Below are 14,358 nucleotides of genomic sequence, written 5' to 3'. Positions count from 1 at the left end.
TGGCATTCCAGTTCATTTCTAGTTGGGTTACTTTCTGTCTAGAAGCTGCATGTCATTCCTGTGTATATACTGGGTTTTGCCTTTTGCCCACATTTCCTCATATATCCCAAAGACAAGACCAACAGATGAAATGGCAAGCTCTACACTGCCAGCAGGTGTGCTGCAGTATATGTGCACATGTATGCTGAGTTAGACTGACATTCCCTCAAGATCTTGTTTTCTGTTCTGCGCATAGTGATAACTGGGATAGACTCAGGCTCACCAAGATAACTAATAAGAGAACGTATTAGAAACTGAATGAACTGAATGCTTGTTATGCAATGGAAGCATCTTACTTTGGCCTGAAGTAGACTGTTGTACGTATAGGAGAACATGGCTTGTGCAAACCTGTTTGCAAAGGTCACACTCCTTAACACTGCTCCTAGCTTTTTTTCAGTGATGTTAACATGACATCCTGGTGCTCTGACTAGAAAATAATGAGTATCCTCAGCTATGGCTATGCACATTTATTTTGCTCTCCTATTGTACGGCTATTTGCAGACTGGCTTATATCAGCTAAGCTCGAAAGGAAATAGCCAGAAAGTGAATACCATAGTCTTGCGTTACTCACTCATTCACTAACCTGTCTGTTTACCCCTCCCCATCACATCTATAGGTTTAAGTACCGATAGTAATTGCGCATAACTGCAGCTTTGGCACATTTTCCTTCTCACAACACTGATAAATGCTTAGTCAATAAATGTATAACATACATACACACACCAGCACCAGCACCACCACCACCATCACCCCCCCCAAAAAAAAGAAAAAAAACTATCCACTAGGAAGACGACCACATGTGTTATTTCATATTTCTTCCCCATCTTCCACTGCAGCTACCAAACTTTGTAGCACAAATTAACATGCAGAGATATCAGATATTGCAAATAATCAAGCCAATCAGTAAAAACAAAATGAAAACTCCAGCAAAGCTAGAACGTCCACTAAGTGACCTCCCAAACCTCTTGTATCAGAGGCACATGGGATATATGCAAGTGATCCTTATGAACAGCTGAAACACCTGATGTTCATAAGGATCACTTGCATATATCCCATGTGCCTCTGATACAAGAGGTTTGGGAGATCACTTAGTGGAAGTTCTAGCTTTGCTGGAGTTTTCATTTTGTTTTTACTGATTGACCAGTGACCTTCTCACTCATTGTTTTAGTTTGTTGTTTGGGATATTTTTGCAGTGATCCTAATGATAATGGACATCAGCTGGGTATAACAGCCTTGTGTTTCTAATGCTTAGACAATTATTCTGCTTGTGCTGTGCTGATGAAGTCATAACAAAGCTGAAATACGTATATCCATGCCTAGTGGGGATTGCCTTTATTGGTCTGAAATTGTCCATTAAAATGACAAAACAAGTCATGGGCATTCAGAATTGCCAATTAGCTGTAACACCTGATGTTCATAAGGATCATTTATATATATCCTATGTGTCTTTGATACAAGATGTTTGGGAGGTCACTTAGTGGAAGTTCTAGTTTTACTGGAGTTTTCATTTTGTTTTTACTGATGGGTTTTTCAGTGACCTTCTCACTTATTGTTTTAAATAATCAAGCCAAAACTGATACACTCTCAGTCTTACTTTTTAGCTCCATCATGTCTCCTCTTTATTTCCACCCAAGTTTCTTTCCATATCTTTTCCGTTTACTCTCTGTCAGTTACCCTCCTCTTCTCCTTCTCTGTTATAATCCATTTTATTTTTCCTGTATGCATTTGCCAATTGGCTAAGCCCACTGGACAAGTTGCCTTTTCAGGAGCATGCCGGAATCACTGACTGGTTAAGTGAGTTGCTCAGAGTCGCATGGTATGTGAATAGAGATGGAAAGCATCAAACTCTGTACCCTTGCCAACAGGAAGCAGCTTGCTCACAGCTCAGAACTTTAATTCTCAGCACAAACTGCTAGGCAAAGATGCAGCTACTTCCTATCAGTGGAAATGGACACTGGTATCCCATATGACAAGCAAGGATGCTCATCACTATACTAACCATTATGACTAAGAATTCACACTTTCATCTCCCACACTTCCATATGAGATTCTACCTTCCATGTTGCCCTTCCTTCACTCTAACCTTGTATCTGCTTTCATTATGTAATTGTTACATTAAACCATCATTTAACATCAGCCATCTAACCAACCATCCACAACCCCTTTCTACCATTTTTGCACATAGGGTTGGGAGTAACTTCAACAGTGACAACCACCTAGCATGATATAATTGCTATACTTTTCCACCTACTTAAACCCAGTCACAATAAAGCATTACAAACAATTGTCCTCAATTATATTTATTATTGACTTTAGTTGTGCTTTTTTTTTCTTAAGTACCTTTCTGTTTGTTTAAAGGTACTGTACATTGCCTTAGCATGCCTGATGTTGTTATATTAATGCATATAAATAAACAAATTCCTAATAATGGTCACTGGCAGGTATCCTACCTGATAGTGTCATGTAATGAGCTAAAGAAAATATTTCATCTTGCATATTTCTTGAATATAGAGAACTGACAGTCTTTCCTGTTCCTACCAATCAAAGATAATGGTAGTAAACTTCCGTCCCTGGCAATTTAGCAGTTGTGCACTCCACAAAATTCACTACACACACACACACACACACATATATATATATATATATATATATATATACATATATATATATATATATATATATATATATATATATATATATATATTTTTTTTTTTTTCTTGGAACAGACAAGTCTGACATTTCATTCAGCAGCTGAATGAGCTCTCACATTACATACCACCCCATCGACATGCAAAATTACAGACTGCTGTTGCAGGATACATTTTGGATAGTTGTCTTTCCTCTCTGTGGGCTGAACTTAAACTTAGATAACTAAGCCTTTGCAGTACAAGTTTATGGATGTGTCTGGTTCAGTACTTTTTGGAGAGGGGTGGATTTTAATACATGTACATAGTATGGATATAGGTTCATAGGGTCATACGTGTATACTAGGCTAATGAACACTAGGGTACTTATAAGTCTAGTCATGCAACCCAAACATGACCCACAAAATTGATTTAGGGACTGCATCCGTCCATCAGAGACATAGGTGCTAGACCAGGGATGAATTTCCAATTACCCATTCACTTGTCCAACTTGAGCTTAAATGCGGTTAGGGAGGAACTCTGATTCACATATATGAGGGGTGTGTTCCAGATGCTTTCATGTGTATTTTTTTATTTATTGTATTTTTACTTATATATTTTGTTTGTTAACTGGGGTAGTGCACTAATAAAACCTGATTACAGACCTGTATTTCAACATACCACCAACTGCACCCCTCCCCATGAACTGTGGCAGTGTTATTGTATTATTACATACCAAAAGCTGCATTGGAACACTTAACGCTGAAATCTAGTTTTGTAGTAAATTGTGGATGAGTATTGTAATCCGCTTTCAATATATTAGTATTTACCAAAATTATCGTTATAATACATCCAGCTTTTATTACATAATATAATTCATGTCTAAATCCTCACTGATCTGCAATGAAGTTAACTGGATCCAACACCATTTTAACTATATGGAAATTTATTTTTTGCTCTAGGAAAACATACAGGAAATAGGTAAATATACTGTGATCACATCTACTTGATAAATAAATCTCTGTTAATACTTAAAAACTAAAATCGTTGTTATGCTCCTAATTACGACAGTAATGCCTTATGATGGGGTAGTGTCGGGCAATACCAAACCTTTACAAGTTGCTTTAGACCTAGCATCTCAAATTGAAATCACATGGTGGCCAAATAGGGGCCACAACCTCCCCATACACAAAGGGGTGGGAGGTGGCGAATTATAAATTCACCCCTTCGGAGGGTAGCATAAATTCATAGTCTCAAGTGGGTGATGCATAAATTCATTGTCTCTGAGGATAACATTTATGAATATTACATAAGTTACTATACCTCCTTCACTAGCATAAGGCTTGATATGTATATTTACATTTTCCTACCAGTTACCAGGCAGAATTAATTTATTTGCTTTTCTTCAGCCAACACCATGATGTAGAGAGATAAAGCGCTAACTATATCCCAGGTGACCTGGGTTAAATTAGCAGCTGAGGCATCAAAGACACTGTCAGGGGAAGATATACATGCCCACTCTGGGGGAGGGCATACAAAGTGCTACAATTTTCCTGGGGGAGATAGGGGAAACTATTGAAGAGAGCTTTTGTGGATGTGTGGAGTGGCTTGTTGACATCAGCCCTTTGCAGAAGTGAGGGATGGTTCAGAGTGGATTACCCACTGCACATTCCATCCTGGAGTGCTGCTGGGTGCATGCAGGTAATGGGATCATGGGAGTTACAAGTCAACCAAGCCACAAGGCCATTTCCACTTTGTCAATACCCATCCTTAGGCCTAGCCTACCTTTTCAGGGAGGGCCAGGCTAGTAATAACTGGGATAAATTTGTGAATACCCATCTGAGTATCTAGCTCTTTTTTAAAGGCAGACAGTATGTCACATTTCTTAATTTAGATAGGGAAATTGTTCTGGAGAAGGAGTAGGTGCTGCATAAAAAATCTATTCCTCTTCCTAGTCTTTTTTATTGGTTTATTACTTTTAGGTCTCTGGAACAATGTTAGCTGAACTGTTTGATTTATTGTGGTATAAAAGTTATTGGACTACTGAACACTTTATAGCCCTACAAGAAAGGCACAAGTCACTCCAAGAAGTCCATAGGGATATATATATATATATATATATATATATATATATATATATATATATATATATATATATATATATATATATATATATATATATATATATATATATATATATATATATATATATATATATATATGTGTGTGTATATATATATATATATATATATATATATATATATATATAAATATATATAGATATATATAAAATGTGTGTGTGTGTGTGTGTGTGTGTGTGTGTGTGTGTGTATATATATATATATATATATATATATATATATATATATATATATATATATATATATGTGTGTGTGTGTGTGTGTGTGTGTGTGTGTGTGCGTATATATATACATATATATATATATATATATATATATATATATATATATATATATATATATAAATGTTTCTTTTCCATCCCAGTCTCCGTCTACCACCAGCTCCCTGCCATCTATTGCCTCATTCATTCCTCATGGTGTAAGAGCTGCCCCTCACCCATTTGCACCATATGAGGCAAAAAACAATCACAGAATCATTATTTTGTTAGACATTAAGGCATTTTATTAATGAACCCTAACCCCACCTCCCGGTGGTAGAGTGGACTCCATGTCACCTCAGAGAGACCACATATGCCCTGTTACAAAGGTATGCCCACTCCTTGATATATCTCCACAAAGGCTACAATGCTGGGTTAGACAGACCCACCCACATACTTCTCCCTAAAGGAACCGGTTCTTTGGGGACTGGCCTACATCTTTCCCTTGGACTGCCAGGTCACCACAAGGTCAATAGTTACCACAGCACTCCCTGCCATGCAAATGTACCAATTAAAGTCGTGCATCTTTTGCCAAACTCTGCCTGTCTCTGCCAGTTTTATGACTACTAACTGATCATAGGTTGTCTTGGTTCCAGTCCGTTTTATCTCTCTGTGTCACAGAGGTGGGACTAATTTATGTTTCTTAAGATTAAGAGGTTTTTTGCACCCTATCTAGTAGCAAGTCAGTAGGCCTTATATGGTCTTTCGAGTGGAATTCATAAATTAATGGGTGAGACAATGTACCAAGACTATCCTACCATTTGTAGGGATTTGGTGGTTGAGGGGGAAAGTGGAATAATGTCTCATTCTTGAAAGCAGGCTGCTGCTTCTGCATTTGAAAATTGAATGAACTACAACACCAGTGTGCTTCATACAGGGCAATTTCTTACCTCAACACTGAGTATAAAACCTTTATGGACATTTGGGGCTGAAACTTAAGCTCTTGGTAGCTCTTTGAATTCAGCAAGAAAAATACTGCTTTGTTCAAAGATCCCAGACCACTGAATGTATCATGAAGGCCTTATTGTTGTTACAATTGATTAAGGAAATGAATACCTCCATACAGTTTTACATCTAGATGTTTTGAAACTTTCAGCCTTTTCACATGGGACTATCTCTTTTTGTCCCTTAAAATATTTTCTTCTACTCCTTCATTTATACTCTAAAATGGATCTATTATTGCGAAAAGAGGTTAACATCTTTCAGATGATCGACATCGCTTGAGGAGAGGCAAGCGACAGGGTCCATAGGTAAATGCTGTCAAAATCTAACCCTGTACCTTGTATATGTGAGGTAAAGACCTTAACCATTATACCAAACACCATCTTCTTTTACTGTCTGATTTGCTTGCTGTGATTGTTGAGTCATTTAGTCTGCTATACACGGGTGTAATTACATATTAGAGATAGCAACTAAATAGGAGCACCACAAAGCAGGGCTTTGTTTTTCAGAAGATCTGGGTGTGTTTCTTGCCAGTCCAGTCAGAGGTGTAATTCTTTTATTTTCCTCGAGGAAGAAGTTTGAAAGATAACAGAAACTGAGCTACTATTTAGTAATTATGTACTTCTGACACCATAAGGGTCTCCTCCACGTTCATCTGTAACAGCAAATCTGTTACTTAATGCTGCTTAACGCCAGAAGTCTTAACCTCAAGATGCACACACTCGAAGCTCTCCTCAGTATGGAGAACATCGTTATCTGTGCAGTGACAGAAACCTGGTTCAAGGCTCCAGAGAGCACCCCAGCACTACCAGGCTATACCTCATATCATGCTTTTTGGCCCCAAAACCCGGACTGAACCACAAAAGGAGGGGGAGTTTCCATATTTATCAAGGATATCCACACCTCCAGGTTAGTGACATTGCACGAAGTATCGGAGACCATCCATGTGCAACTAACAGTGGGCAAGACTGCTTTTCAGTTTATAGCATCCTACAGACCACCCTCTCAAAGTCAGGAATCCCACTTGGCTTTCCTGCAAACATTGGACAACATGAAGATCTCTCCGAACACCATTATACTGGGCGACTTCAACTACCCAAACATTGACTGGGAGCACTACTCAAGCCCCAGCACCTTAGCCCAAAGGTTCCTGGAAATTATAAACTCAAATGCTATGGAACAACTAGTCACCACTCCCAGAAGAGGGGACAACATACTAGACCTGATCATTACCAACATGGGGACACTATGCTCCACACCAGAAGTATATCCCTCATTGGTAAGATCAGACCATAAATTAATTTCACTGGATGTCCACATTCCGACCCCACCCCCAGCCCAGAAAACCACAGTGAAAAACTTCTCAAAAGCGAACTTCTCACTTCTCAAAACCAAAGTGGAATCCTTCAAGGCCCCAGGGCCAGTGGAAACTATGGCCCAAACTGCAGAATCCTATATAAACACATTCTACGGATATCTCCAGGAATGTATGGATCATGCTATCCCAAACAAAACCAAGACCCAATCATCCAAAGGCAGGCGTCCAGTCTGGTGGACCCCTGCCATAAATAAACTGTACAACAGAAGGAGGAAGCTACTACATGATAGAGCAAAATCCCTAATAGGGAAGGCATCTCTGATCAGTACTAGCAAAAAATTATGATCCCTCATAAAATCCTCCAAGGCCAGCTTCGAGAGAAAAATTGCACAGGACACCAAAGACAATCATAAGGCCTTTTTCAGTTATGTTAGGAACCTGGGATGCAACTCCCACACTTGTTCTGAGTTGATTCTAAACGACAAAAAATACACTAAACCCACAGACATCGCCAATATCCTGGCAGACAGGTTCAGTGCAAACTTCTCCACCCCTCCCCCCCAAAAGAGCAAGTATCTATTCCGGCAGAGGGCTGCCTCCCAAACATCTCTGATGCTCAGGTGAAGGCTGCCCTCTCCAAAGCAAAAAACACTGCTCCCATGGGACCAGATGGCATCCCAGGTTGCGTCCTACATGAACTCCAAGAGGAACTAATCCCTCAAATAAAACAGCTATACAATCTCAGCCTCACTACAGGATATGTGCCCACAGAATGGCGTACAGCAACAGTGGTCCCACTCCACAAAGGTGGAGCCTCTACGGACCCTGGAAACTATCGCCCCATAAGCCTGACTAGCTTAGTCTGCAAGGCTATGGAGAGGATCATCATGAAACTCATAAACAAAGACATTGGGGACCTACAGACACTAGATCCTACCCAGTTCGGCTTTGTCGAGGGCAGATCCTGCCTTTTGAACCTGGTTGACTTCTTCGAAACAGTCACCAAAGCCATAGATGAAGGGAAGGTAGTCCACACAGCCTATCTGGACCTTGCAAAGGCATTTGACACAATACCCCACTCGGGCATCATAGATAAGCTATCCAGCTTAAATATAAACCCCTATGTCACAAGATGGTTCGCAAACTGGCTCAAAGACAGAACCCACAGAGTGAGAGTTGCTGGAGCCATGTCAGACTCGAAACCGGTCACAAGTGGCATCCCACAGGGTTCTGTCCTGGGACCACTCTTGTTCGGTATATACTTTTCTGAGGTACAGGCAAACGTGGGAGGACTATGGCTCACCAAGTTCTCAGACGACTGCAAACTGGGCCATAATCGACTCTCCAGCTGACACAAACATCCTTCAAAAAGGTCTCACAGAGACAGATAACTGGTGCCAGCGCCATGGTTTAAAGCTAAATGCCAAAAAATGTATAGTCATACCCTGTGGCAAAAACAATGTGCCCATAAATTACCACATAGGCGGAAACCCATTAAGTACAGAGAAAGTTATTAGGGACCTGGGGACCCAAGTTGATAGCAATCTCTCCTTTGAAAACCACATTGCCAAAGTGGTTAGAAAGACCTTCTACATAGCTCACCTCATCACAAAGGGTTTCACATCTAGATCAAGAGAGGTAATCGTGCCCCTTTATTCATCCCTCATCAGGCCCATCATAGAATACAATGCTCCTTTTTGGATGTACCTTACCCGACACCTGCAGCAATTAGAAAGACCCCAAAAGTATCTCACCAAGAGGATCAAGGGTCTCAAACAGATGCCATATGCTGCTCGGTTAAAAAAAGTCCAGCTCTACTCAGTTGCATACCGCCTACTTCGAGGCGATCTATGCCTGACATACAAAGCTATGTCAAATCCAGAATTAATGGACATGCTCCACCTCAGTAAATCTAAATCCCTTAGAGCCACGTGCTCGAGGGACTTGAACCTCAGCACAGAAATAAATAGAACTTGCTGGAGGGACAGGTTCATAACCCAGAGGCTCCCTTCGCTCTGGAATAGAATTCCACTTCATATGAGGCAGAGCACCTCACTGAATCTCTTCAAGAAGAATCTCGATAGGTGGATGGGGGATCTTGGGTTTGTCCCAGGGATTACTCCCGTGTCACTATTAGACATAGGCACAGTAAACTAAACCTTAAAAAGGGCACAGTATACTCAAATCAAGGGGTGGTGTAAGCCATACAGAATCGGGCTAGGCTTATAATTGCCCCAGGGCAGATAGCCTAGTATGAACCTATGAACCTATTAACCTGGTTACTGTCACGGTGCACACCAATAGTCAGTCAGTCATCTTGTTCAGTGATGTTAAGAATGTCAGCAAAACTAGCAACTGAAGTAAAACAACACATTTAGTAACCCTCAAAATTGTAATATAGAAGAAGGGCAATTCATGTCACACCACTCAATCTATAATTGGCATAGCAGAGTCAATGCATTATGGGATTGTTTAACTCTTAAAGACACAACAGCTTATTACATATCCATAAATACATATAAAAGGTCATAGATAGTTTTTATTATCAGAGTTACAGTCTGACCACGTCTTTGGAAGCACTGTTAGAAGTGTTACAGATTACCACAACCATGATTGGCACTGTTCTGCATATTTGTCCTTTTTTCATTTTTTCCTTTGAACAAATGTTTATACTATCTAATATAACTATTCATGAAATACTATACTCTTCCTACATAATTTCCTAACTTATTTACAGCAAAAGGATTAAGTCCATGATTAATTTCCTTCTGGTTTCCAGAAAATCCTATGGTGTCCTTGGTGCACCATAGCTGAGCACTTTGGGTGGTGGTTTAGTGGTACCAAATTTTAGCCATACATTCAGACCTTAGAGCACAAATTATGAATTTTAGTGGATAAGCCTTGTATTTTAGGTCTCTGTAAGTCAACAGAGAAGGCTTTAGCTAGTGCAGGATCCATCACAGAGACATGTTTCATATAGTGCTCCAGAACAGGAAGCCTGCACGTTTATTAAATTCCTGGATTTATAGTGTTAAGAAATCCATGAAAGCCCCAGCTAGTAATCATTCCACGCTTATATGTTTGCTTTCTTAGTCTCCAATGAAAAAGAAAAAGAAGTTATGTACTCACCATAACATTCCATTTGAGTAGTTATACTTCATTTTTCTGCAACCTGTGGGTATACGGATCCGTATCGGATCTGAGCCGGCAACTTTTTTTCTAGCATCTGCTCCATTCTCCGAGCTCCTCCTCTTACCCATAATGCACTACCATCTCCTGCCTTCCCTCAGATCGAGTTTGCTGCAACTAAACCTATGAGCAACTCATCCCAATGAACCAAACCTGAATAAACAGAGCAAGGTCTGGGGGACAGAGGGAGGGAATGTTGCAGAAAAAGTAAGTATAACTACTCAGATGGAACGTTATGGTGAGTACATAACTTCTTTATCTGAAGTAGTTAACTTCATTTTATCTGCAACCTGTGGGACAGAATCCCCAGCTACTCCAATCCTGGGGGTTCCTTATGGAAGGATATTCCTGAGCATCGCAGAGCCAAAGGATGCTCTACCCCTAGAAATTAGATCTAACTTGTAATGGGAGATGAAGGTATGTGAATTGGACCAGGTCACTGCTGCACAAATGTCATCTAAAGGAACCCTAGACCAAAAAGCAGCAGAAGTGGCCATGGACCTGGTAGAATGAGCCTTGACAATACTAGGAGGAGATAAACCTCTTGCTTCATAGGCTTGTGAAATGCAAAGAGTGATCCATCTGCCCAAAGAAACTTTAGAGATAGCTTTCCCCATAAATGAAAACAACTGGTCAGTCTTATGGAAAGCCTTTGTTCTATGAAGATAAAAATGAAGCTGTCTATGAACATCCAACAAATGAAGTTTGTATTCTCCTTTATTTTGGAAGTTAGGGAAGAAGACAGGGAGGTTAATGGACTGGTTCATGTTTGCTTCAGATGCCACTTTGGGTAAAAAGGAAGGGTTAGTCCGGAGAGAGACCCTATCCTTATGGAAGACCAAATACGGAGGAATGGCGGATAGAGCTTGAAGCTCCGAAATAGCAGATGTGATGGCAACTAAGAAAGCTGTCTTCCAGGATAAAAATTTTAAATCCACCGAAGCTGCAGGTTCAAATGGAGGAGCTACCAATGCCTGTAAGACGAAGGTAAGGTCCCAAGGAGGTACTGAATCCTTGACAGGGGGACGTAAAAGAAAAGTACCTTTAAGAAAGGCCTTACACAGCCTAGAGGAAGCTAAGGCAATGTTGTCTTCACCAACATGAAAATTAGCAACCCAAGTCCATAAAAAGCAGTTGCCACTGCTTTTATTTTTGTACTTACTGTTTTGTATCAGTGATGAATAATTACTTCTTCATACTGGTGGCAACTGCTTTTTATGGACTTGTGTTGCTGTTTACTGTGAACGGTTGCCTTTGGTGAGGTTTTCCTGTTTGAACTTTTTCCTGTTTGGACTTTATCTTAACATGAAAATTAGAAATGGCTGCCAATTGTACTTTCACTATGGAGGAACTAGCTCCTTGCTGAAAAATGCTAGACAAGAAATCCATCACCACTGGAACAGGAGCTGTGAAGGGATCTAGTTTTCTCTGTGAGGCCCAAATGGAAAAATGCTTCCATTTACTGCGGTAAAGTTTCCTAGTGGAATCTTTAAGAGACGCCACCAAAATGGATCTTACCGGGGATGAAAGACCGGGAGTCCTGGCAATCAATGGAACTGGAGCAACCAAGCTGTCAGCTTGAGGCTGTCCAGATCGGGTAGACGGGCCCCCGACGGATGGGAGATCAGGTCCGGGCAGGGATCCAGAACCCATGGGGGGGGCTAAGAGGAGAGACCAAAGGAACAGGAACCAAACCTGACAAGGCCAGAATGGGACAATGAAGATAACTTTGCACTGAAGTCGGCAAGCTTTCTGAAGAAACTTTGGGATGAGTGGTAATGGTGGGTAAGCATACAGAAGCCCGGGGGGCCAAGCATGGACTACAGCATCTCTGGGGACTTCCCCCGGTGAGGGAATCAGAGCAAAGAACTCGCTGCACTTCGCGTTGGATGGAGATACGAAGAGATCACAGCAAGGCTGACCTCATGCACGGAAAATCTCCTCCGCTACTGACTGTTTCAGAGACCACTCATATGGCATCAGAATAGCCCGACTCAAACTGTCCGCTAAAACGTTGGAGCACCCCGCAATGTGCGTTGCTAACAGAAACCGACCGGTGGAGATCGCCCAATCCCACACTCTCATGGCCTTGTGACATAGGGGATAGGATCTGGTTCCCACCTGCTTATTGATATACCAGTCAACCGACATGTTGTCTGACTGAATTGCAATCACTCGGAGAGGAAGGACAGTGTGAAAGGCTTCAAATGCTAAAAGCACTGCCCTCATCTCCAGAACATTTATGTGCAACTTGGTGTCTGACTGGGACCACATGCCTTGGACTATCCTTCCCAAACAGTGTCCCCCCCACCCGAGTTGGGAGGCGTCCATGGTCACTGTGCCTTGGGCTGGAGATGAAGTGAAGGGGCATCCTTCTAATATCTCCGGTGACTCTAACCACCAAAGAAGGGATGTCTGGCAGACGTGACTGACCCTGATCGGAAAATCCATTGGCAGGTCTAGCCAAGGCCATTGAACAGCCAGACTCCATTGAAGAACTCGCATATGGAGGCACGCACAAGGAAGAATCAATATGGAGGCAGCCATGGAGCCCAGAGCCAGGAGAACTTCACTCGCCTTTGGAGACCTGGAGTTCACTATCTGAGCTATGTGGCACCTGAGGTGTAAGATCCTGTCTGGAGTTAAGAATACCTTCATCTGCAAAGAGTCTAGCCATGTCCCAATGAAGTCTGGAACTTGTACTGGTTGCAGTTGGGATTTCTGAATATTGACTGTAATTCTCAGTAGATCTGCCAGCCAAATGAAGCAATCTCAGGCCAGACACAGGAGATGCTTGTTTGGTGCAGCAATGAGCCAGTCATCCAGGTAAGGAAACACCTAATTACCCTGAAGCCTCAGGTGAGCCGCTAGAACTGCCATTACCTTGGTGAACACCCTGGGGGCTGTGGTGAGACCGAAGAGTTGGGCTCTAAATTAAAAATTACTGGCTCCCAACTGGAAGCGCAGAAACCTCCTGGAGCATCTCTGTATTTTTATGTGGTAGTAAGCATCCTGGAGGTCCAACGAGCACATCCAGTCGCACTCTCTGAGATAAGGCAGAATGTACTGTAGGGTGACCATCCGGAATTTCTGTTTGGCTACAGACAGGCTCACCGTTGACAGGTCTAGAATGGACCTGAGGTTCCCCATCTTTTTTGGCACTAAAAAGTGCCTGATCCAGACTGATCGGGAGGAACCTGTTTGATGGCTCATTTGAGAAGCAGCTTTGAAACCTCTAGAGCTGTGGCCTCCCTGTGAGCAGGTGGAACATCTGGGAGGTGTTTTGGAAAATTTGGAGGGGTGACGAATGGTATAGCGTAACCTCTGGATATTATCTGTAACACCCAGTGGTCTGTCGTAATGGACTCCCATGCCGCTGGGTGCAAGGACAATCTTCCCCTGACTGCCTCCAGACTAGGACAGTCGGGCAACCCCTCAGGGCTGCTGACTGGGTCTATCAGAAAAGGGTTCCCTAGACCCAAAATTCCTGGGACCCTCTCTATCTCTGGGTCGGCGTCAGTCTTGTCCCCCTCTGCTTCTGGGGGAATAGTTGTCCTGAGAATCTCGGGAAAACTGAGATTTTCGGAACCACATCTTCTTCTGCCCTCTTTGATTCCTAGAGAAGGAATGCTGAGGGTTAGAGAAGCGACGCCCAACGGCAGACAGTCTTCCCGTCCTTTTCGCTCTAGACAAGTGTGTCACGTACTGTTTTCCCAACAAGGGAAGAACCATCGTAGGGAGCGTTGATAAACGACGCCTTGAAAGGGTCCGCAAACTGACACAACCTGAGCCAGGCATCACACCTCATGGCTATGCCTGACCCGGCCTCCCTAGCTGCTCCTTCTGTG

General features: G+C 42.0%; 1 protein-coding gene across 2 annotated transcripts in view; it reads left to right on the top strand.

Annotated features, from left to right (window-relative positions):
• Positions 1-14,358, top strand: part of LOC122798561 — a 1,002,482-nt gene that overhangs the window by 905 nt on the left and 987,219 nt on the right. The gene's annotated exons all lie outside the window — the stretch shown is intronic.

This window comes from Protopterus annectens, chromosome 3.part1 (genome assembly GCF_019279795.1).
Source record: "Protopterus annectens isolate FY-2018-M chromosome 3.part1, PAN1.0, whole genome shotgun sequence".
Classification (NCBI taxonomy): Eukaryota; Metazoa; Chordata; order Ceratodontiformes; family Protopteridae; genus Protopterus; species Protopterus annectens.
This window is presented reverse-complemented; position numbering and strand designations above follow the sequence as displayed.